At 53.6% G+C, this 27,509-nt stretch overlaps 1 protein-coding gene and 1 long non-coding RNA gene across 14 annotated transcripts in view; one reads left to right on the top strand and one right to left on the bottom strand.

Moving 5' to 3' along the window:
• PITPNM2 (phosphatidylinositol transfer protein membrane associated 2) overlaps positions 1–27,509 on the top strand; it is a 163,176-nt gene that overhangs the window by 67,600 nt on the left and 68,067 nt on the right. For 3 of the 13 annotated variants that reach the window (XM_027566954.1, XM_027566945.1, XM_027566947.1), the window contains exons 1-2: positions 9,739–9,846; positions 10,302–10,502. The exons of 8 other annotated variants lie outside the window; for them this stretch is intronic. The gene's annotated coding sequence lies outside the window, so the exon portion shown is untranslated. Of the gene's footprint in view, positions 1–7,337; positions 8,392–9,738; positions 9,847–10,301; positions 10,503–27,509 lie in introns of those variants that run through there. 2 more of the 13 variants (XM_027566948.1, XM_027566946.1) reach the window with 2 other exon arrangements.
• LOC113907581 lies at positions 3,383–8,216 on the bottom strand. Its single transcript, XR_003515233.1, has 2 exons — positions 8,137–8,216; positions 3,383–4,371 (listed from the first exon to the last, which is right to left on the bottom strand). It is a non-coding gene; the product is annotated as an uncharacterized LOC113907581 (long non-coding RNA).

The raw sequence follows: 27,509 nt of genomic DNA, 5'->3' as shown, positions 1-27,509 counted from the left end.
CCTTCGGTCTCTAAGGATCTGCTGACTCTAAGCACCTCGTATGAGTGGAATCATACAGTATTTGTCCTGTGGTGTCTGCCTTCTTTCCCTTAGCACAGAGCTTCCAAGGTTCACCGCTGCTGTTGGGGGAGGGAGGTGAACTTTTTAGAAATATATGTGATGCTTGAGGGCCTGTGTCCCAGGAGCTGCAGAGCAACAAGAGGAAAAGAGGCCCAGGTCCCGGGTAAAGTGACCTATGCCATCCTTACACCTGAAGGCTGGGGCTCCTTAGCTCCTGGCTTCACCTGTTTGCATTTCTCTAGTAGTCATGTGTGGATGTGAGAATTTGACTATAAAGAAGGCTAAGCACCGAAGAATTAATACTTTTGAACTGTGGTGCTGGAGAATACTCTTGAGAGTCCCTTGGACAGCAAGGAGATCAAACCAGTCAGTCCTAAAGGAAATCAACCCTGAATATTCACTAGGAATGACTGTTGCTGAAACTGAAGCTCCAATACTTTGGCCACTTGATGTGAAGAGCTGACTCACTGGATAAAACCCCAATGCTGGGAAAGATTGAAGGCAAAGGGAGAAGGGGTGCAGCAGAGGATAAGATAGTTAGATAGCATCATCAACTCAATTAACATGAGTTTGAGCAAACTCTGGGAGATAGTGGAGGACAGAGGAGCCTGGCGTGCTGCAGTCCATAGGGTAGCAAAGAGTCGAACACAATTTAGGGACTGAACAACAACAAATGGGCACATCTTGAAATCAAGACCCTCAACCCACATTTAGTCCTCTGTGGGCCTCGTGTTTAGATGCTGCTCATCTGAGCTCATTTTTCCCATCTGTGAAATGGATCTCACGCACTGATTCTCAGATTGTCCTTGGCCCGAATGAGCTGGCTTCCCATGGCCGACCTGGGAGCTGACCCTTGTGTGCCAGGCCGACTGGGAGCAGGTGGAGGAGGAGTGCCTTTTAGACTATGACTGTTTTATTTATTAAAAATTAATGAAGGGACTTTGATGTATCAGGGCTTAAGAGGAGCTGACAGGTCACATGGTCTCCAAAAGCACAGGGCTGGTAATCTATTTAAAAAAAAAACATTTTCTTCTTCTTCTTTTTAATTTAATGGAGGAAATCATTAGCTGGGAAATTGGTCGAGCTGATTTATTCCTGTTTTGGGGAGGGGGAGTGGAAGAGCAAATCTGCTCTAATTGCCGTTTGTTCTAGAAATATGTCAGCAAAATATTCCCATTAGCCAGGCCTGGTGGGAGATAGGGCCTCCAGCTTCCTTCTCTTCAAAGCCTGCTCCCGGCAGGAGAAGGGGTCTCTTTCTGGACCCAGGTGGGCGGCCACGCTGTCAGCGGCGAACATCTCCTTAAAGGTCCCGGCAGACTTGCCCTGGCTCCCCCGGTGTGTGTGCTTGGGTGGTGGTGGGGGGCCCCTGCTGTCTTCGACCCCCAGGGCTCTCACACTCAAGCCCCAGTTCCCAGGGATGCAGGTCTGGGACCCCCATCTGGGAAAGAAGACTACGTGCCTCCTGGGCTTCATTTGGTTCCAAGGGAGGCAACTTCGGTTGACCCTAAAAATAACCAAACATGCAAACAGCTTCAACAGGCAAATGTTTTTCATATCCGTGAGCCAAATAATTTAAAGGTACAGCTGTTTTCCCACTGTTTTCTAGTCTGTTTTCCTGGTGCAGGGAAGGGCTCTCTGGAGTGATCGGGGCTCTTTTGGGGTGACTGTCTTCCACCCCCATGGGTTGAGGTCTGGCTGGGTGCTGAGCCTTGCCATGGGCCCCTGGCCACTGCCCAAGAGGTGGACATCTCCCACCCAAGCCTGGCAAGGGCTAAGGTCCCCACATCCCTCGGAGCCAGCCGGCCTGGCTGGAGTGCTGGTGACCCTTCAGGCTCGCTGCACGTGCAGAGAGGTCCTCCTTATACATGAATTTGATTGTGTGAGCTTGTCTGGCCCCGAAACAGGAGTAAAATGAGTTCTCAGAGAGGAGGCTGTAAGAAGCCAGGCAGGATGTGGAGAAGGTGGAAGACAAGGGACCACTGAGGTGTGAACCGTGCTCCGAGCAGGGGCTGGGTCCACAGCGAACTCCAGGTCACCCGAAGCCCATGTGCGCAGCCTCCCCGCTGTGTATTCCAGGCCCTCACTCACTCTGTCCCTCCTCCCTACCCTCAAGGCCAGTGTGAGGCTCCAGGACACATCGCCACATCCACAGCTGGGCATCTGTCTGTCCCTGTCATAATCCTCCCATAGGTGCACCACGGCTAGGGGGAAAGCCCGCCATCAAATAGGCAGTTTTGTGCGTGCTGAGTGTGGTCACCCCTTGGAACAGTGGCCCTGGGACTCCAGGGCAGGGGTCTAGAGCCATGGGGCGGGGCTATCATCAAGGGAGTTGGTTCACGATGTGGGGAGGGGCAGACCCAGCCCTGTAGTGTAGGGTACTACAGAGTCTTCATTCATTCACTCAGGCGCTCATTCATTCATCCCAAAAATGTGTTCACTGCCTGCTGGGTGCCGTGGGGAGATAGCAGTGAGTACAACCCAATCCAAATCTTTGCCCCTGGAGCCCCTACTCTAGTGGGCATATCTATCAAGTCCTTTCAGTCGTCTCCAGCTCTTTGCGACACCAAGGACTGTAGCCCACCGGGCTCCTCTGTCCATGGGGATTCTCCAGGCAGGAATACTGGAGTGGTTGGCCAAGCCCTCCTCCAAGGGATCTTCCCACCCCAGGGATTGAACCCCCATCTCTTGCATCTCCTGCATTGGCAAATGGGTTCTTTACTACTCGTGCCACATTCCAGTGGGAAAGACAGTTTTTTTAAAAAAAGAACGTGTCACATCATGGATGAACCCAAAACGTGTTACTCTGAGTAAAATAAAGGAAAGAAAGAAAGGGAAGTTGGTCAGCCGTGTCCAACTCTTTGCGACCCCATGGGCTGTAGCCTACCAGGCTCCTCCGTCCATGTAATTTTCCAGGCAAGAATACTGGAGTGGGTTGCCATTTCCTTCTCCAGAGGATCTTCCTGACCCAGGGATTGAATCTGGGTGTCCCACATTGCAGGCAGACACTTTACCATCTGAGCCACCAGGGAAGCGGAGTAAAATAAGCCAGATACAAAAGGATAGCGACTGTATGACTCCACTGCTGTGGCATGCCTAAAGCAATCAAAGTAGAATGGTGGGTGTCGGGGCTCCGGGGGGCCAGGAACCAGGAGTTGGTGTTCAGTGGGGACAGAGTTTCAGTTTTACAAGATGAAGAAGTTCTGGAGATGGATGGGGTTGATGGTTGCACCACAGTATGAAGGTACTTAATGCCACGGAACTGTACATTTGAAAATGATTGAGAAAAAAAAAAAAAAGAAAGAAAATGATTGAGACGGTAAGCTTGATGTTGTGTGTATTTTACTACAATTTTTAAAATAACAGAAGAAGAAAGGAAAGTACATAGTATTTTAGATAAGTATCAAAGCTATGAAGTAAAGGGGAAAGTCAAGGGAGTGCTGGCATTGGAGTGAAATTTGAAATAAAGTGGAAGGACTTCCCTGGCAGTCTACCAGTTAAGACTCCACAATCCAGTGCAAGGGGTGTGGGTTCAATCCCTGGTCGGGGAACTAAGATCCCACATGAGGCTCGGCATGGCAAAGAAAGAAAGAAGGGTGGTCAAGGAAAGCCTCAGTGAGGAGGGGCCCAGAGCAGAGGCTGCAGGGGGAGGGGCTCTGGGCAGATGGTCCGAGGGACAGATTCTCCGAGGCGGGTAGAGCAGGGCCTCCAGATGTTCACTGTGAGTGGGGTGAGGCCAGGTCACTTTGGGGCACAGGTTTGTAGGAGATCCCTCTGGCCGTCCTGTTAAGAGAAGCAGGGGGCATGTGGGAGCCTAAGAGGAGGTTTTTCAGGGTGAAGGGGGAGCCGCCCAGGGCCCCCAGTCCTCGGCAGCAGTCTCTAGGTGACCCGTACCTGTTGGTGGGCTCACAGCACACGTGGAGTTATGGTTATTTATGGTTATGTTTAAATTTTACTGGAGTCCCCACTGCCACCCCCCAGACATCACTTCTCCCCAACTTGGGCAGATAGGGGCTGGTGGGGTTGGTGCGGGGGAAACAGGAGTGGGATGGTGGCTTGGCCAGGCTTTGGTTCCCATTGTTCTGGCTTTGAAGCCACACAGCTGTCCCCTGGGCCCTTGATCTGCCCTGGTGTGGGGTGGAGTGCTGGGGGTCCCCTCCTACCCTGGCCCATCTCAGAGTCTCCTGCCTCTCAGGAGGCCCATGAAGGCCAGATTGGGGGGAGTCGGGGGCCTGGACTTCAGCCCCAATGCCCCCCTCCCTATACCCCCACCTTGCCTTGTGTTCCTGCAGCCGCGCGTCTGGGTTTCAGCATCTGCAGAGTGAGAAGGTCGAACTGAAATCTGATCTGGACTCTAGTCCAGCCCTGGTGCCAGGGCACAAGTCTGTGAGAACGTGGGAAGGTGTCCCTGAAAAGCCAAGATAGCCCAGGCAGAGATCACGGACCCCCTGTCCATCCCCACAGGGATCCCTGCTGCTACTTTAGGAGTGCTGAGAGGGTCTGTTTCAATCCTCCAACTCCTCCCTGGACATTCCAGGGATGACCTCAGGAGTTGCTGGGGGAAACGGCAGGACATGGGGTTCTAGAATAGGGGTGTGGGGCCGGGGGAGCAGGAGGAGAGGTCAGCGGTTCAGGGCCCTACATCATCATGGAGTCTGCTGTGCCCACTCCCCAGCTGACGCCTGTTGTGTTCCCCGAGAGCCCGACTGCCCACCTTCTGTCCTTTTAGAGGGAGCGTGGGGGGCCAGGCTGCAAACAGAGGTTCGCTCCACTGCCCAGACACCGTGGGGTAAGTAGGGAGGGGAAGGGATAGAGGAAAAGACAGGAGCTGTGTGCAGGGCCTGTGTTCCCAGCCTGTTAAGACCTTAGAGCTGCTCTGTCCAGAGCAATCATCAGTAGCCCCATGTGACTTCTTAATTTAAATTTAATTTTTAAAAGCATTATTTATTTGGCTGCACCAGATCTTTCATTGTGGCATGTGGGATCTATTTCCTGGACCAGGGATTGAACCCAGGCTGCCTGCATTGGGATCTCAGCATCTTAGCCACTAAACCCCCAGGGAAGTCCCTTCATTTCAAGTTTAAGTTAAAGTAAAATATAATTAAAAATTCCATTGTCCAGTCACACTGTTCACCTTCCAGGGGCTCAGTAGCCCCTGGGCTAGCGGTAGCTCAGGCATAGAACACGTCCGTCATCCCAGAAAGTTCCATGAAACAACACCAGTCTCATCTCCAGAGTACCCCCTCAAGGTGGAGACTGTTTGCCCCCATTTTACAGATGGAGAGGCTGAGGCTCAGAGAAAGGAAAATGACTCACTAGTCAGGCAGCCAGTGAGTGTAAGAGAGCACTTGAACCTGGGGGCATTGGGTAGATGTGGGGATGCTGTGCACATGGGTCCTGTTGCCCAGAGGGCCGCTTCCTGGGACAGAGGTGACCCAAATCCACTAGCTGGCCACACACGTGTCTGGCACCCCTGCCTCAGGGCCTGGTGGAGCTCCCTGACTCAGGCTCCATTACCCAGTGGGGAGCAATGCTTTAATGAAAAGGCTGAGCAAGGATTGACATTTCCATTTGGGGCCTCCTTTTGAGACCAAATCCCATAGAAGAGGCTTCAGGAAACATCACTGGGTTCTGAAAAACTCATTCTAAAAGTGAGAGAACCATAGCCAACGGCTGGAAGCAACGCACATATCCAATGACTCCGATACTGTGATTCAGCTGTAAAGAGGAGTGAAACACTGACACACGCTACCAAGTGGACGAACCTCGAGAACCCGATCCCGATGCAGAGTGAAAGAGGCCACATGAAGGGCCATGGCGTGTACGAGCCCGTTGATTTGAAGTGTCCAGAGCAGGTGAACTCACAGAAACCGGGAGCAGACTGGTGGTTGCTGGGAGCTGGGCGGGGCGGGGGGGCGGGTGGGCAGGCGGGGAGTCAGTGCCTATCATGATGAGGCTGTGGGTGGTCAAAATGTTCTGGAATGAGAGGGGATTGTGGCAGTCCATGCCTCTGACCTGTGGGCTTTGAAACAGTAAGAATGGGACTTCCCTGGTGGTTCAGGGGCAACGGGGCTTTTCTGGTGACTCAGCGGTAAAGAACCAGCCTGCAATGCGGAAGATGAGGGTTCAGTCCCTGGGTCGGGAAGAAGGAAATGTCAACCCACTCCAGTATTCTTGCCTGGAGAATCCCATGGACAGAGGAACCCAGTGGGCTACAGTCCATGGGGTCTCAAAGAGTCAGAACAGTTTAGCAAGTAAGCCACCACCACCACGAGCAGCTAGGACTTCTCCTTCCAGTGGAGGGGTTGCTAAGGTCTTGCATGCCTCTCAGCCAAAAAACCCCAAAACCACAAAACAGAAGTGATATTATAACAAATTCAATAAAGGCTTTAAAAAATGGTCCACATTTTAAAAAAGTCTTTTAAAAAATGGTAAATTTTATGGGTGTTTTGCCACATTAAACATAAGTGAGAGGAAATGGTAGAATCTCCATGGTGCACGTATGTAATGTTCAATAGGAAATGTGTTCAACTTTGCTGTGTGTGTGAACGTTTTCATGATAAAGCATGAGGGGGAGACTAGAAGAAAATGGTGGAGAGCAAAGGTTTCCCAGATCGCGGCCTTCAGAGACCGGAACCCAGCCAGGGCCACCCTCGGGCCTGTGTGCGTCAGGGGGTGCAAGGCCTCTGCCGGTGCCTTCAGTCTCTCCAGGGCCTCAGTCCTGGCCGTGGGCAGCAAGGGGAGGTGGGATGTGTAGGGGCTGTGCCCGGCATGCTTCCGTTCCCCCCAAGGGCACAACGTTCCTAAGCTGGTATCTACGCACCTTCCCCGGCCCCTGCTGTCTTGGTATCCAACTGCCCTGGAGTTCCAGTTGGGAGGATGGTGGGGTTGTGTCCGCTTGTGGTGAGGAGTGGAGGCCCAGAGATGGGCCTGGATGTGCCCCTGTCATGTCACCTCCAAGAGGGGAGGCTGAGACCCCAGCCCAGGCCTCCCGGTGCTCTCTCTGTCCCCATTTCTCCAGTGTGGTGTGAGTGTGGGGCCAGCAGCGAAGGCCAGAGCTGGGGCTGGGGTCGTGGACTGGACTAGCAGCGGGGCCGGCAGGGGCCAGTGGCAGCAGCCCAGCGCAGGAGAGGCAGGGAGGCAGAGCCTGCGAGGGCTGTCCACCCCGGAGAGGCATCCACCCAGGAGGATTGTCCACCCTGGAGAGGCATCCACCCAGGAGGATTGTCCACCCCGGAGAGGCATCCACCCAGGAGGATTGTCCACCCCGGAGAGGCATCCACCCAGGAGGATTGTCCACCTGGAGGGTCATCCACCCTGGAAGGTCGTCCACCTGGGAGGGCTGTACACATGGGAGGGTCATCCACCCGGCACCCCAGAGTGCCTTCATCTTTCCTGCACTTCCTGCAAAAGAGGCTCTGGGTGTCGAGGTCCTCCCTTAGTTGAATGTCTCCTCATCCCACCTGAGGTTGGAAAATATGGCTGAAACTCATGGGGAAATGCACCTTAAGGTCTGGCAATGCTGATTTTTAGAGACAAGGAGACAGGTGGAGGTCAGAAATGCCTCCTCCAACACCAGGGCCCCAGGTGGTACCCAGGGCGTCGGGAGGGGCTCTAGGCCCCTCAGTCCCCAGGGAGTTTAGCCGGGCAGGTGGCCGGGCATGAGATGAGGGGCGCAGCTCATCTCGGGGTGATGGAGCGCAGTGAAGCAGGCAAGGAAGCCCTGAGCTTTCTGTCCACTCACCCCTGTCTCCTCCCAGCGGGCAGAGAGCTGCTGTCTGCCCTACTGAGTCGGGCCAGTTCCCTTCCCAGCCTGGCCGCCTCAGCCCAGAAGGCCTGGTTCGGGGGAGGCCGCACCAGAAGTGTGGGGATTGGCTCCAAGCTGACGCCTTCCCTCCGGCATAAGGTTCCTCCGCCCGCCTCGGGCTCTGCCAGCGGCTCCCCTTTCTCCATGGCAACTTAGCTCAGTGGTCCCAGTGGAGGAGAGAGAATCAATTCTTCCTCTTCCCTCCCTCTCTCTCCTCTCTCCCCACCCCTTCCTCTTGGCCTCCCTTCCTCCTCCGTCCCCGCCAGGCTCACGGCGCTTCCATCCATCGGTCCATCCCTCCATCCGTCCCTGGTCCCTGAGGCGCCCTGCCGTCTCCAGGCATGGGTTGCCGGCAGGGCTGTGTGCCGGGGGTGGCTCCCTGAGGCCGTCAGCATGGGGAGCTCAGGGATCCTCCGCAGACATGGGAGACCGTGGGACCAGCCCCCGGCCAGCTCCTATGGCATTTGGCTTCCAGCTCTGACACTTTGTCTCCCCTCTTCCCGGTCCTTACATTTTCTTCCTGAAAGGTAATGTTCTGCTAAAACTGTCAGAGCCTTGGGATGGGTTTATTAGCAAGGCAGGCTCTGTCCTGGTCACGTGGGCTGCTTGTTTTCCCTGGAGTCGCTGGGGTGGAGGGGGAGAGGGAGGGAGAGGCATGGCCCGACTCGGAGCTGGAGGGCACACAGCAGAGTTTGGGCGCATGTGGGGTCTTTCCTCCAGGGTGGCTCTAAGCGGCCCACTCCCACTCCTGGTGCTTGGGTCTGTGGCTGTCTCTTGCTCTTCCATTTTTCAGCCTCATCACTACACAGCATAAACAGTCTGCTTTCCTGGACTGTGGTCTGACCACACGAGGAGGGAGAGGGAATTTGGGGGCATGCACGTGCACCCCAGATGGGACAGGGCTCCCAAGTGGTGATGGCTTGGTACAGATTTCTCTATCTAATCCTTTCTCACCTGGAAACGGAGTTTGGTGGGGGAAATGTTACGTCCCCGTAACCAAGCATTTCCCAGAAGATGGTGTAGTCAGGCTGATCCGGGCAGAGGGAGGGTCCTAGCTGTCTGGTTGTCCCGGGCAGTACCACTGTGTGTCTGGGACAGCCCCTCAGTAGAGTGTGGCTCAGACAGAATCCTAAGACCGCTGCCCAGTGGGTTGAGGTTTTCCGTTGTGTCTACCCCGTTTCCAGCCATGGCATTCAGGACAGCTTCTCATAGCTCTCCAGAAAGGAATCGGGGAGATTACTCCATCCGCCGCCCGTCCCAGGGGTGGTCTTGGGATCCGTGCCCCTCTGGTTACCTCTGCCTCCTGGCAGTGGATGATGGAAAAAAACAACCCCTCGCTGTCAAGGAGAACATCTCTGTTGATGGAAAGTGAGGCCCGAAGAAAACAGATTTAACACTCAGTTCTTAGAAGCCACGGGTTTGAATGGTGCTTAAGAGGAAGCCCTGTGTGATCTTTAAATAGAAAGTGAATGCCAGTGACTCAGAGGGAGGCTTGAAAGTTTGGTGCAGGTATCAGAGGAAATAATAGTCAGCCGTGATCGTGGTCCCCACCTTGGGGGCTGAGGTGGCAGGGCGCCTAGACACTCAGGTATGTGTTCAGAGTCAGGCGGTTCCTTGGATTATGTGCTTGGATTATGTGCATTATCTCTGGCGGACTGCGTTCAAAAACAGACAGCCCAAGGCAGGGCTCCCCCACCCCCCACCCCAGGCTGGGTCTGTGGTCGGGTCTCTTTAAACTGTGTTTGCTCCCGAAGCCCCGTTTCGCTAAAGCCGCCTTAACCTCTGAGTCCTCCGTGTTTCCCTTTGATAATCAGATCGGTTCCTGTGGGGCAGGATGAGAGGAAGGCTTTTGTGCCTGCGGCGTCTGTGCTGTGTCTTGCTTTCCCTTTGCTGCGAGGCTGGCGTCTGTCTGTCACCGAGCCCCTGCCGGCATCTGGGCGCTGTGCAGGCTTCTTAATGACATTAGCCGCGTCTGGATTCTGGTCGGTTTGCTGTAAATTCTGATGGCTTTACGAGTCGTGAGATGGGGTGGGGAGGCCGTGTGCTGGTTGGGTTGGGTTGGGTTTGCTGAGAACGGAAAATCTGATGTGACACGGGAAAGGTCAGCCCCGTGAGTGGCGGCACCCCGTTCTCAGCTCAGGTCCCAGAACCCACGGGAGGTTGCGGCCGCTGGGGTTACTTGGCCTCCCCTCAAGGAGGGGTGTCTTTCACGGGCGTCCAGGGTTGGGGGGCAATGCTTGGGCGATCCACGTTTGTGTTTAATCAGCACGCCAGCAAGTCGGAAGGATGGCAGAGCAGGGCTGGCTTGCGGGGCGGGGATGGGGGGGGTGGTGTGGGGCGGGAGGGAAGCACGGCTCCGCCAACCCGCCGGCTTTCATCCAGAGTGAATCCTGAGTGCTCTGTGCCAGCCTCCCCCCCTCCCTCTCCTGTCCTCCAGCACAAGGAGCCAGCCTCCTCTCTCCAAGCAACCTCACAAACCGGTGCCTTACTTGAAAGCCTCGTAAAGAGCCGCAGAGGGTGTGAGAGCAGGTCGGAGAGGTGGGAGCCTTTTGGCTGCCGGTGGCTCCAGCCTCCCCAAGTGTGGAAAGCTCACTCCAGGAAAAGTGGAATAGTGGCCGTGTTGGCTGGCTTTCAGGCGGTGAGTGGCTCTCTCTCTTCTTTAATTCGACGGGAGCCCTGGGATGCAGGGGAGGGCTTGGTGGGAAGCCTGGTGGTTCGGACAGACCTCAGGAAGCCCACAGGAAGATCTCTGCGGGGAAAGTTTGGTTTGCCTTGCCCTGTGCGCTGGCGTCCCCCCTACCCAGGCTGTGTCCGGGCAGGACAGGTGGTCCTGGCTCAACATCCAGGGTTCTAGGACTTGGGACCACGACCACCTGAGAGGCTGAGACTAAGAAAATCTTAGTGGTGGCAATTCATCTTTTTACACAAATGGCTTAAGAAATTGTGCAGGAGAACAGAAGCTCGTGAACATTCAACTCTCCCGGTCTGCTTTGCAATGTGCCTGAACATACACACACACACACACACATGCAGTCATACACATGCACACTCACACACACACACACACACACCGTTTTCCCTGCTTCCATCAGGGATGCATGTACCAGCTGGCATTCTGCCCTTGATAACATGATCTCCTATAAACAGTTCCCAGTATTGATAAGATCACACAGCTGTCCTTTTTGTGCATTGCTTTTTAGCTCCGAGTCTTATGTGAGTGAGACAGACCATTTGTGTCCACTTCTGGAAAGCTCTGCCCTCCTCTCTTACCGTTCCTCTTTTCCACGTCGCCCCAGGCTTTGCTATGTTGTTAGGTGTGTTATAGACATTAGTATACTTGTGTCTTCAGTGGAAGCCCCAGGTGCGAGCTTTTCAGATTGGGCTGCTGAGGGTCTCAAGCTGAAAGGAAGAGGGGCTGTCAAAGAGAGAGAGTGCTGAGCTTAAGAGGTGCTGAGCCGGAGGCCGTGCGTGTACGCGTGCGTGCAAGTGTGTGTGTGCCTTCCCACGTTGTTCGTACTTAGGCATCCTCAGCTCTGCTTTCCATCTCTCCCCATTGTCTGGTTCAGCAGACTCTGAGCTGGGATCTTAACACCCACCTCACAGGCGCCTTCACAAATCTCATCTAATATAAAAATTTGCAACCACACTGTAGAAGTGGTTGGTGTTGTCCCATTTTACAGGTGAGAAAACTGAGGCCAGGAAGATCCCCTAGAGTAGGAAATGGCAAGCTGCTCCAGTATTCTTGCCTGAGAAATCCCATGGACAGTGGAGCCTGGCAAGCTATAGTCTATAGGGTCGCAAAGAGTCAGACAGGACTGAGCGACTGAGCAGAAGCATAAACTGAGCATCAGAGCAGTTGAGTAGCCCACCCTATGGCAGAGCCAGAACTCAGCTCTCGGACTCATTCATTCACTCATCAGTTACACATGCAGCCTGCTCTGCATGGGGTCCCCTGCCTCTGGGCTTTAGGATGAAGGGAAGATCCAGTCCTTGCTCCCCCAGGGAGGAGGCCCTCCATCCCAGCTGTCTAAGGAGAGAAAAAGAAAGAAGCAGAGGGCAGGCCCTGAAGGAGGAGGTGGTGCAGGGTGGAGTGGGGAGCCCCTTACTCACCCACCGCCCATCACTCCCGCCCTCTGCTCTGTAGAGAATCTTGATTCTCCGGGTGCTGATCTGCTCTCTATTGTGCTGTGGGGGCAGCCTGGCTCACATTCTTGTAAAACTTAAGGTAGGGACTTTCCTGGTGGTCCAGTGGTTAAGACTCCATGCTTCCACTGCAGGGGGCCGTGGGTTTGATTCTTGGTCAGGGAACGAAGATCCTGTGTGCCAGGCCAAATATAAATAAATGAGAGCACATGAAATGTTCTTTGGGAAAAAAGAAAAAGAGTTAAGACATCGTCTTATCATCCAGAAGTCTGCAGAGTGGGTGTGTGTGTTTTATGAGACCTTAGGTGTGGGTGGCTTGGTGTAGAAGGAGGGCCATGTACCCCAGGACACTGTGCCTCAGTTTCCTCATCTGTAACCTGGAGAGAGCACCACCCACTTTATGTACCTCAGCCAGGAGGAGAGGAATGTGAGGGTGTGTGGCAGTGAATCCCAAGAATTGGCATCAGAGGGTTGTTATCATGCATTTAGATATCCTGGTATTGTACTATCTGATGGCTCAGAAAAGACTGTAAGCATTTGGAGTATGTAGATATATGCATATAGATACGCAGAGAGAGAGTGCGCCAGTGGTAAAGCAGATGATTTAAACAGTGATTCTGGGTAGAGAGAATCTAAGAGTTCTTATGTTATTTTTGCAACTTTTTGGTAAGTTAGAAATGAAAAAAAAAAAAAAAAAAAAAACAGAACAGCGTTTGAGAGCTTTTCTCTAAAACTGGACAGAATAGTGACATAACAGAGGAGGGTTTGTACCTTAAGAAGCCACATGAACAGAGCCAACGGCTGGCCAGCCTGCGGGCGAGAGGGAGCTATGGTCAGGGAGCTTTCAGATTGTGGCCAGGCCAGACTCTCTCAAGATAGGGCTCTCCTTGGACTGGAGGGCCTCTGAGGTTGGGGCTGGGCGAGGCCTTCCCCGGGGCCTGAGTCTGCTTGCCCCAGGCCTGGATGAAGTTGATGGTTTCTTGACGGGATGCTGGTTTCGTTTGGGTCCAAGCTGCAGCCTCCCTTCCCGTGCTGTCAGCCTTGTGGCCTTCCACTGAACCCCTGGCTCCAGAGAACCCCTTTCAGTAAATCTTGGCATGCTCGCTGGGAGTTCCGGCTCTGCTGCCCGTGGGCCACCCCAACCTCCAAGGTGAGCGTGGTGGTACCCGAGCCAGCACCCCCAGCGAGTTCTGTTCCAGGTTCCCCACCTTGCTGCAAGAGGATCATTTCTCATCAGGTCCTCCTCACCTCTCCAGGAGTCGCAGGGAGGACAGAAGGCAGCACAGAGCGGGAGTGTGGGGCTCATTCTGGGCCATCTCACACCATCAGGTGCCCACTGCCCACTGGGGAAACACGGAGGTGGAAGCGAGACCGAGCCCCTGTCCTGTCCACTCTCTGCCATCAGCCTAGGCGTGAGACCTGGGAGATCCCCCAGGCCTCTCTGAGCTCAGTTTCCTGGTCTGCACAACAGGGTTAAGGACGGTGCCCTTGGGAGGCGGGAAGGACCAGGGAGGGTATATGCAGAGCCTCACACTCCTGGCCAGCACCTCACTCCACCTGTCTCCCCGTGCCCTTGTCAGGCACTTCACAGCTTTCGAGGCGTGGACACACCATTATCACTGCCTGCGGCTGTGACTGGGCTTTGTCAGGGCCACAGCAGGCTGCGCAGACAAGGAACCAGGAACGGGGAATTCAGAACGCAAGCCAGCTGCCTGGTTTCCTTTGCCCACTGGGCCCCTGCGAACTGCATGGCTAAAGTCCTACCTTGAGACTCCAGGTTCCTGGATGGGGAGACTGGGAGGTGGGGGCTGCCCTGGGGAGACAGGAGGAGCAGAAGTCGTTAGCCACATGGACCCGGCATTGAGTCCCGGTTGTGAGGCCTGGCGGAAGTCACTCAGTGCCGCCAGCCTGAGTTGTGTTCTGTGCAGAACAAGGGCGATCCTCGTGCCAGGGGCGCTGGGTGAGAACGGGCCGAGAGAAGGAGCGAGATGATGCCAGTGATTGCGTTATAGGGCTCTCCTCCAGGGCAGGACTCAAGAAAAGGATTAGTTTCAAATAGACACTCTGTACCAAAGGTCATCCGAGGATCGGGGCCAGGTCAGCTGCTGCTTTACATGTTCCCAAATGTTTGGAGAGCCAGTGCTGTGCCATGGCCAGCGGGAGCTTCCATCAGAGGTGTGGTCACTCAGCTGCCTGCGGCTTAGAAGAGGAAGGCCTGGGCCTCGCCAGCCAGCTGAGGGCACAGGGCCCCAGCAGTGTCCCTGGTGGAGAAACCAAGGCACAGGGAGTGTGTCTCATTGCTGGAGCCGGATGTGGCCACAGTGCCAAGGAGGGGCCTCCCCAGACCCAGAAAGAGAACAGAGAGCAGAATCTATGCTTGAATCACCTCCTGGCCTCTTCCCCCTGGGGTAAGAGGGCGGCTTGAAGCTGTTTATAGCCCTCTGCCCTCCCGGGTAGCAGCCTACGCACTGGGGATTCCAGGTCAGGCCCAGAAGTTGGGGAAGTTGGCACAGAGACCCAGAGAGGTTCTCTTGAGTACCCCAGAGCCAAGCTGGGCTGGGCTGGGCAGCTCCAGGGCCAGGGAAGAGTCCCCCTTCCTCTCCGCACTGGCCCCTGCTCCCTTCTACCTGCCCCCCTCCCTTTGCAGCTGTGGCGAGACCTCGCTGGTGACAAAGCACGGGCACGAGCCATCACATTCTTGGGCTGCTTCTTGCCCCACAGCCAATGCTGGCTGGGCCGGTGCATACAGAGCCTTTTCAATGCTGAGCCCTTAGAGGTATACCCCCTACTGGTCCTGGCTGAAGAACCAGTTGGTCCTGTTTGTTGTTGTTGTCTTTAAAAAAAAAATGTTTACTTTTTGGCAGTGCTGCCCAGCATGTGGGATCCTAGTCCCCTGACCAAGGATCGAACCCACACCCCCTACATTGGAAGCATGGAGTCTTAACCACTGCACCCCAGGGAAGTCCCCAGGCGGTCATTTAGCAGGCAGGGCTGCCTCGTGTGCAGCCTGAGGAGGAGATACTGCCCGGTACTCCTGGGAGAAGAGCCTCCGTGCCATGGACAGCTGTGCTCCCTCTAACCACCTGGCAGTCTGCGAGGACTCAAGTACGGCAGCCAGTGGGAGGGCTCCTGCCTGGGCCTGGCCAGTGCCACATTCCTTGGAGCCGCCTGGCCTGGGTGCTCCATGAGACCTGTCTCTGCAGGCAGTTGACAGCAGCAAGCGCCTTCTAGGGGGGCCCCAGGGGGCCCTTATTAGTTGCAGCAGGCAGGTCGTTCATTTCAGCGCACATACTCTCTAGTTGTGGTGGGCAGGCTTAGTTGCTCTTCAGCATGTGGGTCTTAGTTCCCTGAACAGGGATTGAACCTGAGTCCCCTGCATTGGAAGGTGGATTCTCAGCCCCTGGGCCACCAAGAAAGTCCCAAGAATCTTGATTTTGAACAAGCTCACGAGACATTTCTAAAGCAGCTCATCCCTGGACTTCAGTTGCAGAGATGCTGCTCTTGGCCATGGCAAAGCCCTTTGAGCGCCAACTTCATCAGTGCTGTGATGGCCCTAACCTTGCCCCTTGGCAAGCATCCACAGAGCTGGGAGAGGGAGAGCCCCTCCCCCGCACAGGGCGCTGATGCTCAACTGTCTGAGCTCCCTTACCCAACAGGAGACCAGGGTAACCCCAATCTCAGTCCCAGAGCTTCCAGAAGGCTCGGCCAGCTCCCCATCCCCCAATGAGAGGTTCTCCAAAAATGGAGACAGGTAGGGGACGCGGAGCCAAAGGTCAGGGTGGAGGTCAAGCATCTCTCACCAGAGAACCTGCAGTGGCTGGGACTTCCCTGGTGGTCCAGTGCTTAAGACTCAGGACTCCCAATGCACAGGTCACGGGTTTGATCCCTGATCGGGGAAGTAAGATCTCACATGCCACATGACATGGTCAAAATTTTTAAAAAGGGAAGAAACAGCAATGCTTGGGTTAGGCCTGTGCTTCTGGTGCTGGCTTGGGGCTGCACCCCTGAGAACTCAGACAGGGCTGGGCTGGGCTGGCCTGACCGGGTGTGGGGGCATGGAACAAGCTGTCTAGACACCAGCGTGGGGAAAGCAGAAAGGCCGTGTGGCCGCACATCCAGCAGCCACTTCATAGCAGACAGAGAATGGTTTCTCACAGCCTTGCATGGGCTCCTCAAGTGACCTTACCTAATTGGGCTGCAGCCCTGGTGAGAGCCTGGTGACAGGCGTGCTCTGTCCTGCTGAGCTCCGGTGTCACCCTCCTGGCCAGGACGCCATTGCCTTGTCTCCTGAAGGCTCCCAGCGCAGGGGCACACTGGGTGATGCCCATGTGGTCAGCTCGGGCTACATCCTGTTTCCTGATGCTGCAAACCAGTGAACCAGCGTCCCAGAGCTGCTGTGACAATAGACCTCAGGCTGGGTGGCTTAGAACCACAGAGATGGATTGTCTCTCCGTTCTGGAGGTCAAAAGTCTGAAATCAAGATGTCGGCAGGGCTGTGCTCCCTCTGAAGATTCTAGGGGAGGATCCCTGCTGGCTTTTCCCAGCTCCTGGTGGCCCCAGGTGTTCCTTGACTTGTGGCTGCGTCTCTCCGATCTCTCTGTGTTCACATGGTCGTCCCCTCTGCGTGTCCTCCTCCTATGTCCTCTCCTCTTCTTATATGGACACCCTTCATTGGATTTTGGGTTCATCCTAAATCCAGGATGATCTCCTCTCAAGATCCTTAACTAGATCTGAAAAAGCCCCTATTTCCAAATCAGGTCATATTCTGAGGTTGCAGGTGGACACAAATTTGGGGGGACGCACTGCCGTCCACTCCACCCAGTAGGCAGGGCAGGTCTGTTGCACCGGCAGGGGAAGCAGTAGTCTGGCAGGGGGAGGTCCCAGGAAACAGATCTGGGGCTTTTAGCTGCCTCAGGCTCTGTTGTCAGCTAGGGCAGCTTTGCCTCTGTGAGTAGAATCAGAGCCCAGGGCACAGGAGGTGATGTAATAGCCAGTGGGGAGCGTGGGTAACTATCCTGGAGAGGGTGTGGGGCTTGGACACCTGTTTTGTTTTGTTAAGGTTGGTTTTATTTATTTATATATTTATTTTTAATTTATTTTATTGTTTTTGGCTGCACTGGGTCTTCGTTGCTGCGCATGGGCTTTCTTTAATTGCGGCGATCGGGGGTTACTCTCTAGCGGTGTGCGGGCTTCTCACTGCGGTGGCTTCTTTGTTGCACAGCACGGGCTCCAGGGCACACGGGCTTCAGTAGCTGCAGCACAGTCTCGATAGTCGTGGCTCCCGGGCGTAGTCACTCTGTGGCATGTGGGATCTTCCTGGACCAGCGAGCGAACCCATGTTCCCTGTATTGGCCGGCAGATTCCCAACCACTGGACCACCTGAGAAGTCCTGGACGCATGCTTTATGGTGTCCTGGGCAAGAAAAGCTAAACAAAGCTCTGAAGAGCTTCAGGACCAGATTGAGTCCCAGGGAGACAGATTGCTTGACATAAGAGCCTTCCGGCAGGACCTTGTAGGGTTGAGCGTGCCGTCCTGGGAGATGCTTTCCCAGCCCTCAAAGGACTGGTATTGCACACAGCATCCGAGTCCCCATCCCATGAGCTCTGAGCCTGAGCCTGAGACTCACCCCAGGACAGCCAAAGGGACATGGCAGTGCCAGCCCCGGACCCCTGGCTCATGGGTTTGCAGGGGGAGGAGTGCTCCCACATGCTGCCATCGACTCCTCTGCAAAGCCCAACCACCCCCCTCCCCCAACGTGCCGTCCCACCCCATTGGCTTCTGCAGCCGGGTCTCCCTCCCTCAATCTCTTTGGAAGCTCCACATCCTGCCAGCTTGCCCAGGAACCTTGTCCAGGGGCCAGCCGGACACCCTGCCTTCCCCCGACTCTGCCTCTCTCTCAGCACTGGGCCCTCACGGGGCACTACACTGGGGGGGCACAGTGTGGAGTGGTCATCTAGGTGCTTGGCACCTGCAAGAGCCTTCATCCCCGTGCGTCCAGGGCCTGTCCCAGACGAGATGCACTGAACACATCTCAGCCATGGGGGGATGCTGGTCTCCACACCTGCACGCACAGGCTGGATGCTTTTGAAGAATATAAGGTCCAGCCTTGCCGTGACCTCCTGCAGACCTTGGGTGTATCCCTCTCCCTCAAAGGGCCCTGAGTCCCCATCCACCAAGGAGCAATGGATCCTGCTGCTGTGTGAAACCCTTCCTGTGTCTGACTTCTAGGAACTGCTTACATCAAGGGGTGATGGAGGGACCCTGCCATGGTGCCATGCATTCCTCTTTGCCAGGACCAGGTGGCCTGTGCCTGCCTGGCTGCTGGCATCTCAACCACCTGTCTGCATCCCTGCCCACACTGTGATGTCCCTTAGATGCTCCTGCTCAGAGAGAAGTAATAGGCTCAGTGGTGGAAGACACTGTTAGCTCCCAGCCCCGCCCAGGGTGCCTGTCCACTGGAGCCACCTGCCTCATCCTCAGCAGCTTAATTTTTTTTTTTAGTTGAGATTCACGTAACATAAAACTGTTTCTAAAGTATACAATTCAGTGGCATTTAGTACACTCACGATGTTGTACAGTCACTTCTGTCTAGTTCCAAAATATTTTCATCACCCCCAAAGAAAACCCTGTACCCAATTCTGGGGCTTTTTCTCCCTTTTCTGTTTTATTTTAAAATTGTGATAAAGTACACATAACACACATAAAATACACGTAACAGGCTTCCCTCATAGCTCAGTCAGTAAAAAAAATCCGCCTGCAATACATGAGACTGGAATTAGACCCCTGGGTGGGAAAGAGCCCCTGCAGAAGGAAATGGCAACCCACTCCAGTGTTCTTGCCCGGAAAATCCCATGGACAGAGGAGCCTGGTGGGTGACAGTCCATGGGGTCGCAAAGATCAGGCACGACTTAGCGACTAAACCACCACCACATATAACAAAATTTACCGTTTTAATCATTTTTAAGTGTGCAGTTCAGCGGCTAAGTACATTCATATTCTCATGAACCATCACCACCATCCATCTCCAGACCTCTTTTCTTTCCCTGAGCTGAAAGCCTGTCCGCATTAAACACTAAGCCCCCACTCCCCCCAGCCCCTTTCTGTCGCTATGAATCTCTCCAGGCACCTCATAGAAGTGGGATCATACACCACTTGTTCTTTTGCGTCTGGGTTATTTCACATAGCATCATGTCTTCCATGTTGTAGCAGGAGTTAGAATTTCCTTCCTTTTTAAGACTGAATAACATTCCATTGTATGCATCGACCACATTTGGTTATCAGTTCATCCATCCCTGGACACATGGATTGCACCCACCTTCTGGCTATTGTGAGTCCAAACCTGGGGCTTTTTTTTTCCATTTCTTTTATTAGAGTATAATTGCTTTACAGCGTTGTGTTAGTTTCTGCTGCACAACATCACAAGTCAGCCAATGTATACATATATCCCCTCCCTCATGAGCCTCCCTTCTACCCTCCACCTCCATTCCACCCGTCTAGGTCATTGCAAAACATCAAGCTGAGCTCCTTTTTGAGAGTCTAATGAGAAAAGTACGGGGGTAGGGGGTCTGACTAGGCTGTCAGCTTCCCAGTACATGCTCCCACCCTCCTTGGTCCATAATTAGCTCCAGACCCCTGAGCCCAGGCCCCTGGGCAAAGATGATCCTTCAAGAATGTCCTATGCCACCTGTACCTTCCTCTCTGAGCCACGCTGTCTTCCCTGCTCTTAGGCCCCAGTTTCTCCTCCAGACAAATCAGAGAGCAGCTTGCTGAGGACCTCAGCCCTCACTGGGACCAGCTGGGCTTCCCTGAGCTCTGACTCGCCAAGTGACCTTGGGCATGTCACTTCCCTTCTCTGAGCCCTCACCTGTCTTCTGTCAGAGAGACATGATAACCTGTGACTGCCACTCCCGTGGTCCCAGCTCCTTGGAAAAATGCCCTACATGACCATTCCCATCCTTGTCCTCCACTCTCTACTGCCAACCCTTTCCCCACTTTCATTCTACCCACAGGGGTTTTCTGAGTACTTGCTTTGGGTGGACTGGGGCTGCCCAGGAGAGGGGGCTTTGAGCTGCCTTGGAGGGATGACCAGAGTATCAGGCTGAGGCGAAGAGTTCAGTTGTCCAGAAGGAGGTACCCAGTGCCCCAGCATCATCTTATTTAATCCTGCCTAACCCCGTGAAGTGGATGATGTTCCTGCAAACTGGTGAACTGAGGCCTGGAGGGGTTGAAAGACTGGCTCAAAGACAGAGCTTAAATTTGAACTGGAGTCCATCTGTGCCAAAGCAAGTCTTCCCCACCGCATCTTGCTGCCTCCCACTAGCTTTGTTTGTTTGTTTCACCACCTCGTTTTATTTTATTTTTTGCAGGGTGGTGCCTGCCCCCACCGCCCCCACCACCCCCAAGCCTGCTGTTCCGTTCAGGGCTGTCGAGTGCCTCCCCCCTCCCCACCCTGTTGACACGGGGCTGTTGCTGGGCTGGTTTTGTTTTTGACCCAGTCAGCCTGGCAGGGAAGTGGCGGGCTGTGTGCAGAGCTTCCAGAAATAGCCCCAGGCTCCCCGCCAAAGATAGAAGAGCCAGACTGTGTGCGATGGGCTTGGACCGGTTAAGATGACTCAGTTCCCCGCACCCCAGCCACCCCCTCTTCTTCTTGCCCCCCCCCCAGCTCACCAGCCCTGCGCCTCACTCAGCCCGGGCCACCGGATGTGGCTTCACATCCCTGTGTCCCTAAGGTGGCCTTACTCCCAGGAGTGCCCAGAGGCTGCTAAGGGCTACCAGCTTCAGGATGCTGGCTTCGGTGGGTAACCCTGGGCTCAGAATCAGGGGTTCTTGTTTCCTCCCTGTGACTAATTTGCCCGGTTTGACCTTGACCAAGTCCCTTTGGACTGCAAGGATATCAAACTAGTCAATCCTAAAGGAAAGTAGTCCTGAATATTCATTGGAAGGACTGATGCTGAAGCTCCAATATTTTGGCCACGTGCTGCGAAGGTCTTTTCTTTTCATTAGAAAAGACCCTGATGCTGGGAAAGATTGAGAGCAGGAGAAGGGATCGACAGAGGATGAGATGATCGGATGGCATCACTGACTCAATGGACATGAGTTTGAGCAAGTTCTGGGAGATGGTGAAAGACAGATAGGCTTGGCATACTGCAGTCCATGGGGTCATAAAGAGTTGGACACAACTGAGCGACTGAACTGACTGAAGTCCCCATTAGCCTCTTGGCTGCAGTCTTCCAACAGAAGATGCGGAGAGGGCATCTGTCTGCCTGCCTCGTGTCATCATGCAGGCAGGGGTCCCAGCCGGTGGTCGGAAGGTTGGTGAGGACAATACTGATGAGTTACTTCTCTACTCCTGACTATTGTGAGTGTGAGGATACAGGTCAGAGGGAAGCCGTCCCTTAGCAGGGCTGTCTCAGCATTACCGTTGCCATCATCATGGTACTGATGGCAGCCGCTACTGTCCCTTGGGTGTTGTGTGCTGGGCACTTTACGTTCATTGTCTCTCTCTCATTTTTAAAGGCATTTAACAATTTTTTTGTTTATTTATTTATTTTTGGCTGCACTGGGTCTTCGTTGCTGTGCACGGGGGTTTTCTTTAGCTGTGGTGAGCAGGGGCTACTTTTCATTTTGGTGCTCAAGCTTCTTACTCCAGTGGCTTCTCTTGTTTCAGAGCATGGGCTCTAGAACACAGGCTTCTATAGTTGTGGTGCACAGGCTCAGTTGTTCCGGGGCCTGTGGAATCTTCTTGGAGCTGGGATCCAACCCGTGTCCCCTGCACTAGCATGCAGATTCTTAACCACTGGACCACCAGGGAAGTCCCCATTCATTGTCTCTTAATTTACCAAACCCCACCTCCGCTGGACTACCCTACGGGATGTCTATGACATTGGACCTACTTCTATAAACGAAGAACTGAGGCTCGGAGAGGGAGTAAATTGCCAAGACCCAGTGAAGGGTGGAGCCGCTATGGGAATCCTGGTCTGGCTTCAAAGCTGGGCTCTGCCTTTGATGTCTTACCCCCTCCTCCTGGGTAAGCTTGTCCCTGCTCTCGGCTTCCCTCTCCAGACTGTGAGACCAGTCTCTTGGGGCTGCCTAGAACCAGCAGCTTGAAGGTTCTGTCTGTGTTCACCCGGGGAACCTGGAATAGGACAGAGATCCACTAGGGCTTGGCCTCAAAAGAGAGCCTGGGGGCATAAGGGCATCTCTGGGACTGAAGATGCTGCCCTTTTAATATCACCCTTAGTTAGTTATTTATGGGAGCAGAGCTGATTTACAATGTCGTGTTAGTTTCTGGTGTACAGCAAAGTGATTCAGTCATACATATATGTACATATGTGTGTGTATGCGTGCTAAGTCACTCCAGTCGTGTCCAACTCTTTTCGACCTTATGGACTGTAGACCACAAGGCTCCTCTGTTCACAGGATTCTCTACTCAAGAAGAGTAGAGTGGGTTGCCATTTCCTACTTCAGGGGATCTTCCCAACCCAGAGATGGAACTTACGTCTCCTGCATTGGCAGGCAGGTTCTTTACTAGTGCCACCTGGGAAGCCCCGTATACATACATATATGTGTGTGTACATATATATTCTTTTTCATGTTTTTCCCCACTGTGGCCTATTACAAGATATTGAGTATAGTTACCTGTGCTATACAGTAGGACCTTGTTGACTATTTTTGCTACTCTCAAACTCGTAATGTATCCCTCTCCCACCCCCAACACCTCCTTTTATTTTACTTATTTTATTTTTTAAATTATTTCCTGTCTGTGCTTGGTCTTCCTTGCCATGGATGGGCTCTTCATTGTGGCACGGGGACTTTTAGTTGCCCCACAACATGTGGGATCTTAGTTCCCCAACCTGGGATCAAACCCAGTCCCCTGCATTGGAAGGCAGATTCCTAACCACTGGACCACCAGGGAGGTCCCCCCTTTTTATTCTGATCACTGAAGCAACTTCACAGAACATGTCGATCAGCATTCCCAAACAGCGGGCCCCGAGGGCTCCCTCCCCATCCTTGAAGCACCGAGAAGGCCGGATTGGGCCTGCGGCTCGGTTTGCCTCCGCGCCTGCGGCTGGTGTGATTATGTTTACATGCATCGTCGTGTGTTTCTGCGTGTGCGCCTTTGTTTTTGCTTGCTGACTGGTCTCCTTGTGAGTGTCCCCGGGGTCAGGGCCTGGCGGGTGTTGGGGGCAGGAGGCTTGTGACTCTGATCCGGACCTCGCCGGCTGCGGGATGAGCCAGGGCTGACAGTCAGTTGTTTCCCTGGTTTGAGATGAAAAACACTGACGTGCAGAACCGCAATTCCTTATCCTCAATTCCAAACTCCAGCAAGCTCTGAAAAGCAAACACTTTTTCATAACTCACTTGGCAGCAAACTCCCGCCTGAACCGAGGTGAAGCTATTTATAGTCCAAATGGGGCTATTTATAGCCCTTATGTATTCTGGGTTCACTTATTTCACTGCAGAAATGTCCACAGAGTTGATTATTGGATGCTGCTGAAATATGCAGCGTTACCATCTAACGTGTGGGGAGCTCTGAATTCTTAAATGTGTCTGGCCCCAAGGATAAACCTGCTTTTGTTCTGGTTACAATTAGCCCCTGCCCCAGCACCCTCAGTGTCCCTCCCAGTGGGTCTCTTTCCTGGAGCTAAAGTGGTGATGCCACCCACAGGGGCCTCCAGGACTCCACCCAGCACCACCAGCAGTGCCCAGGAGGTAGACATTTTTATGATCACCGTGGGTGATAGAACACATCCTTATTGCCAGGCATACTGTGGGCTTCTCTCTGCACGTATGTCTGACCCTTCTCTTTGGATGTATTATCACCATCCCCTCCCCTTTACAGATGAGTGAACTTTATATATCTTATCTAAAGACAGAAAAGAGAAAGTGCCAGGGCTCAGACTTGCTCTTCCATCTTGCTGCCTTTCTGGGAGGGAGTATGGGGACATAGCATACTGGATTTGTAGGCAAAGCACGTTGAATGGGGAGGAGGCAAGCAGATGGTTCCCAGGTGCGAATGGAGGGAAGAAGACAGATGCGAGCTGGGCCCTTCCCTGGGCAGGGAGGAGGGGAGCGAGCCAGGAGACGCTCTGTGCTGCAGGGCCTCCTTGGGGACCCACCACCCACCCCCTGCTGCAGTTCCTGCTTCTCAGATAGTCCTTTTGTACACGCACCTGTGCCATCTCCTTACCTTGCCTGTTCGCGGCAGCTGGCGGCTGCGAGCACTCAGAGCTCCTCGCCCCCGAGCCTCTTCTGCAGTGCTGTCTGAAGCTGCGGGCGCACAGGGAGCTGGCATCACTCTGCTCAAACCCCATCTGCCTGCCCTTCTTGGGGACCAGCTCTCCCTGTAACCTTCAGGAGCTCCCTTGCATATGGGAGCGTTGGCGGGCTCCGAAGTCCCCGAGTGCATGCTCCCTGATGTGCAAGCTCTTCCCCACACATCTCCCACCATCCTGTAGCAACCCAGGGATCCCCTCGCCACCTGCCTGCCGTGGCAGTCCTGCTAGAGAGCCTTTGCTTGACCTCTTGCCCACCAAGAGTGTCTCCCACCCCCGCCCCACCCCTGGCCAAGCCACACCTGCCCCACGTCATAGTGCAGGGAGAGAGCGAATCCCAGGAGGGCAGCCGTTTCCTGATCTGCAGAGTGGGCTCTAAGCAGTTGCCTGCCCTGAGCTGTCCGTGAACAGGCTTTAGGGCAGGTGCCTGAGATAGTATGTACTTTGGCATGAGCTCCACTAGCAGGGCTTGCTTCTTTCCTACCTAATGGGGTCAAGAAAGTTCCTCTGTGCGGCCATGGACTTGAAAGCAACTGTGGCCCCTTGTGGAGAGCTTAGGGTTGAGAGGCTAGGGCTATGCCCTGGCTCCCTAGAAGGAGAGGAGGGAGGGATGGATAGACGGATGGACGCGCGTGTGTGTGGATGTATGGGTGGATGTGTGCACGCATGCTTGATAGCTGATGGACGCATGGATGGATACATGAATGCATGTGTGGATGGATGAGTGGATAGATGGGTAGGTGACAGATGAATAGATGCATTGAAGATTGATGCATTGATGGGTGGATAAACAGATCAATTCCTTGCCCCTCTCTGGGCCTTATTTTTTTGCTGGCTACACTGCATGGCATATGGGATCTTAGTTCCTCAACCAGGGGTCAAACCCTAGTCCCCTGCAGTGGAAGCACAGAGTCTTAACCGTTGGATTGAGAGGGGAGTCCTCTCTGGGTCTTAAGGTCCCATCTATACAATGATGAGGTTAGGTAACACGTTCCTCTTCAGTGTCTGAGTTCTGTGATCCCATTGGTGTCAACCTAGCACCCTTAAAGATCCCTGCACTACCCCAGGCCCCTGTAAGGAGCACCACATCTGTACCCTGGGCTCTGGAAACTTTTCTCAGTTGTACTTTCCACCACCCATCTGGTATTCCCTGTGGTGACCTCAACCCCAGCCTTCATCCTCTCCCTGAGTGTATACTGTGGACTCTGCAAGTCTATTCGACCACTCTAGTTGGAGGTGCACTTGTGTTTTCTTCTGACTTATATATATATATATGTAACAAAACCATTTGTTTATCTGTGGTAGGGGATTGTATGTCCATTCAGGTGAAACCATTAAGTGAACAGTGGGTGAAAGCATTGTTACGTAGAAGAGAGCGACCCTGCCCTTGGAGTTGGGCAGCATTGTGGTAGCATCAGGAGCATCCACAGGAGAGGATACGTGGTTTCTGGTTCTTGGAGGACTCACACTTTTGTGGGGAAAATGAGATCTCGAAGCAGCCCAGATGTGAAAAACACACGTCCTTCATGCAGAGAGCTTGGTGGAGGGAAGGGGCACTGGTTGAGGAGGCTTGGGCTAGTGATGGTTTTATCAACAAGGTGGGGCTCAGCTCTATAGGCTGGGCATCCCCAGACCATCTGGGGACCTCCATGTATGAGGTTGCTCCATCGCTAGTTTATCCAAGCCCTTGAGTGCCAGGATACGGAGCTCAAGTGTTCTCTGGTGAATAAAGGTGAATTTTTAAAATTTTTGTTTAATGATTGATTTATTGGCTGGGGGTCATTGTTGCTGCTCAAGGGCTTTCTCCAGTTGCGGCGAGCAGGGGCTACTCTCTAGCTGTGGTGCTCGGGCTTCTCACTGCGGTGGCTTCTGTCATTGCAGAGCACAGGCTCTAGGCATGTGGGCTCAGTAGTTGTGGTACACAGGCTAAGTTGCCCGAGGCTTGTGGGATTTTCCCGGATCAGGGATTGAACCCGTGTCCCCTGCATTGGCAGGCAGACTCTTAACCACTGGACAGCCAGGGAAGTCCTAAAGGTGAATTCTTGACAATTGTAAGCAGGAAGGTGACACAGTCAGTCCCCCTCTCTTACAGTGTGCTGTGGGAAACAAACAAACAAACACAGGGTAACATAGAAAACGCGCCCATGGTTGGTGCTCTGAGCCCTGGGGACCTAAGAGCTGGGATGCTGGCTCAGCAAAAATGGGGTGGCTGCCAAGGCATACTGGATAAAGGAAGGTGTGACTTTATTTTTTCCTAAAAAATTTTCTGGAGATGAAATTCATATAACATTAAAAACAAAAAAGAACTAACCATGTTAGGGTGAACAATTTAGTGGCATTTAAGATGGCTCAACAGGTAAAGAATCCACCTGCAATGCAGGAGACACAGGAGACACGAGTTTGATCCCTGGGTTGGGAAGATCCCCTGGAGGAGGAAATGGCAACCCACTCTCAGTTCAGTTCAGTTCAGTCTCTGAGTCGTGTCCGACTCTTTGCGACCCCATGAATTGCAGCACGCCAGGCCTCCCTGTCCATCACCAACTCCCGGAGTTCACTCAAACCCACATCCATCGAGTCGGTGATGCCATCCAGCCATCTCATCCTTTGTCGTTCCCTTTTCCTCCTGCCCCGAATCCCTCCCAGCATCAGAGTCTTTTCCAATGAGTCAAATCTTCGCATGAGGTAGCCAAAGTACTGGAGTTTCAGCTTTAGCATCATTCCTTCCAAAGAACACCCAGGACTGATCTCCTTCAGAATGGACTGGTTGGATCTCCTTGCAGTCCAAGGGACTCTCAAGAGTCTTCTCCAAAACCACAGTTCAAAAGCATCAATTCTTCGGTGCTCAGCTTTCTTCACAGTCCAACTCTCACATCCATACGTGACCAATGGAAAAACCATAACCTTGACTAGACGGACCTTTGTTGGCAAAGTAATGTCTCTGCTTTTCAATATGCTATCTAGGTTGGTCATAACTTTCCTTTCAAGGAGTAAGCATAGTAGTATTCTTGTCTGAAAAATCCTATGGACAGTCCATGGGGTCACAAAGAGTTGACCACGACTGAGCAACTGAACATACACACAATACATTCATGGTATTGAGAACATTACCACTTCTTTCTAGTTTCAGAACATTTCTGTCACTCCCCAGAGGAAACCTCATATCTCCCGCAGCCCCTGACACCCACCAACCTGCTTTCCTTCTCTAGGGATTTGCCAGTTCGGATGTT

This window comes from Bos indicus x Bos taurus, chromosome 17 (genome assembly GCF_003369695.1).
Source record: "Bos indicus x Bos taurus breed Angus x Brahman F1 hybrid chromosome 17, Bos_hybrid_MaternalHap_v2.0, whole genome shotgun sequence".
NCBI classification, from domain to species: Eukaryota; Metazoa; Chordata; class Mammalia; order Artiodactyla; family Bovidae; genus Bos; species Bos indicus x Bos taurus.
The sequence above is the reverse complement of the archived record's forward strand: the minus strand, read 5'-3'. Positions and strand labels throughout refer to the sequence as shown.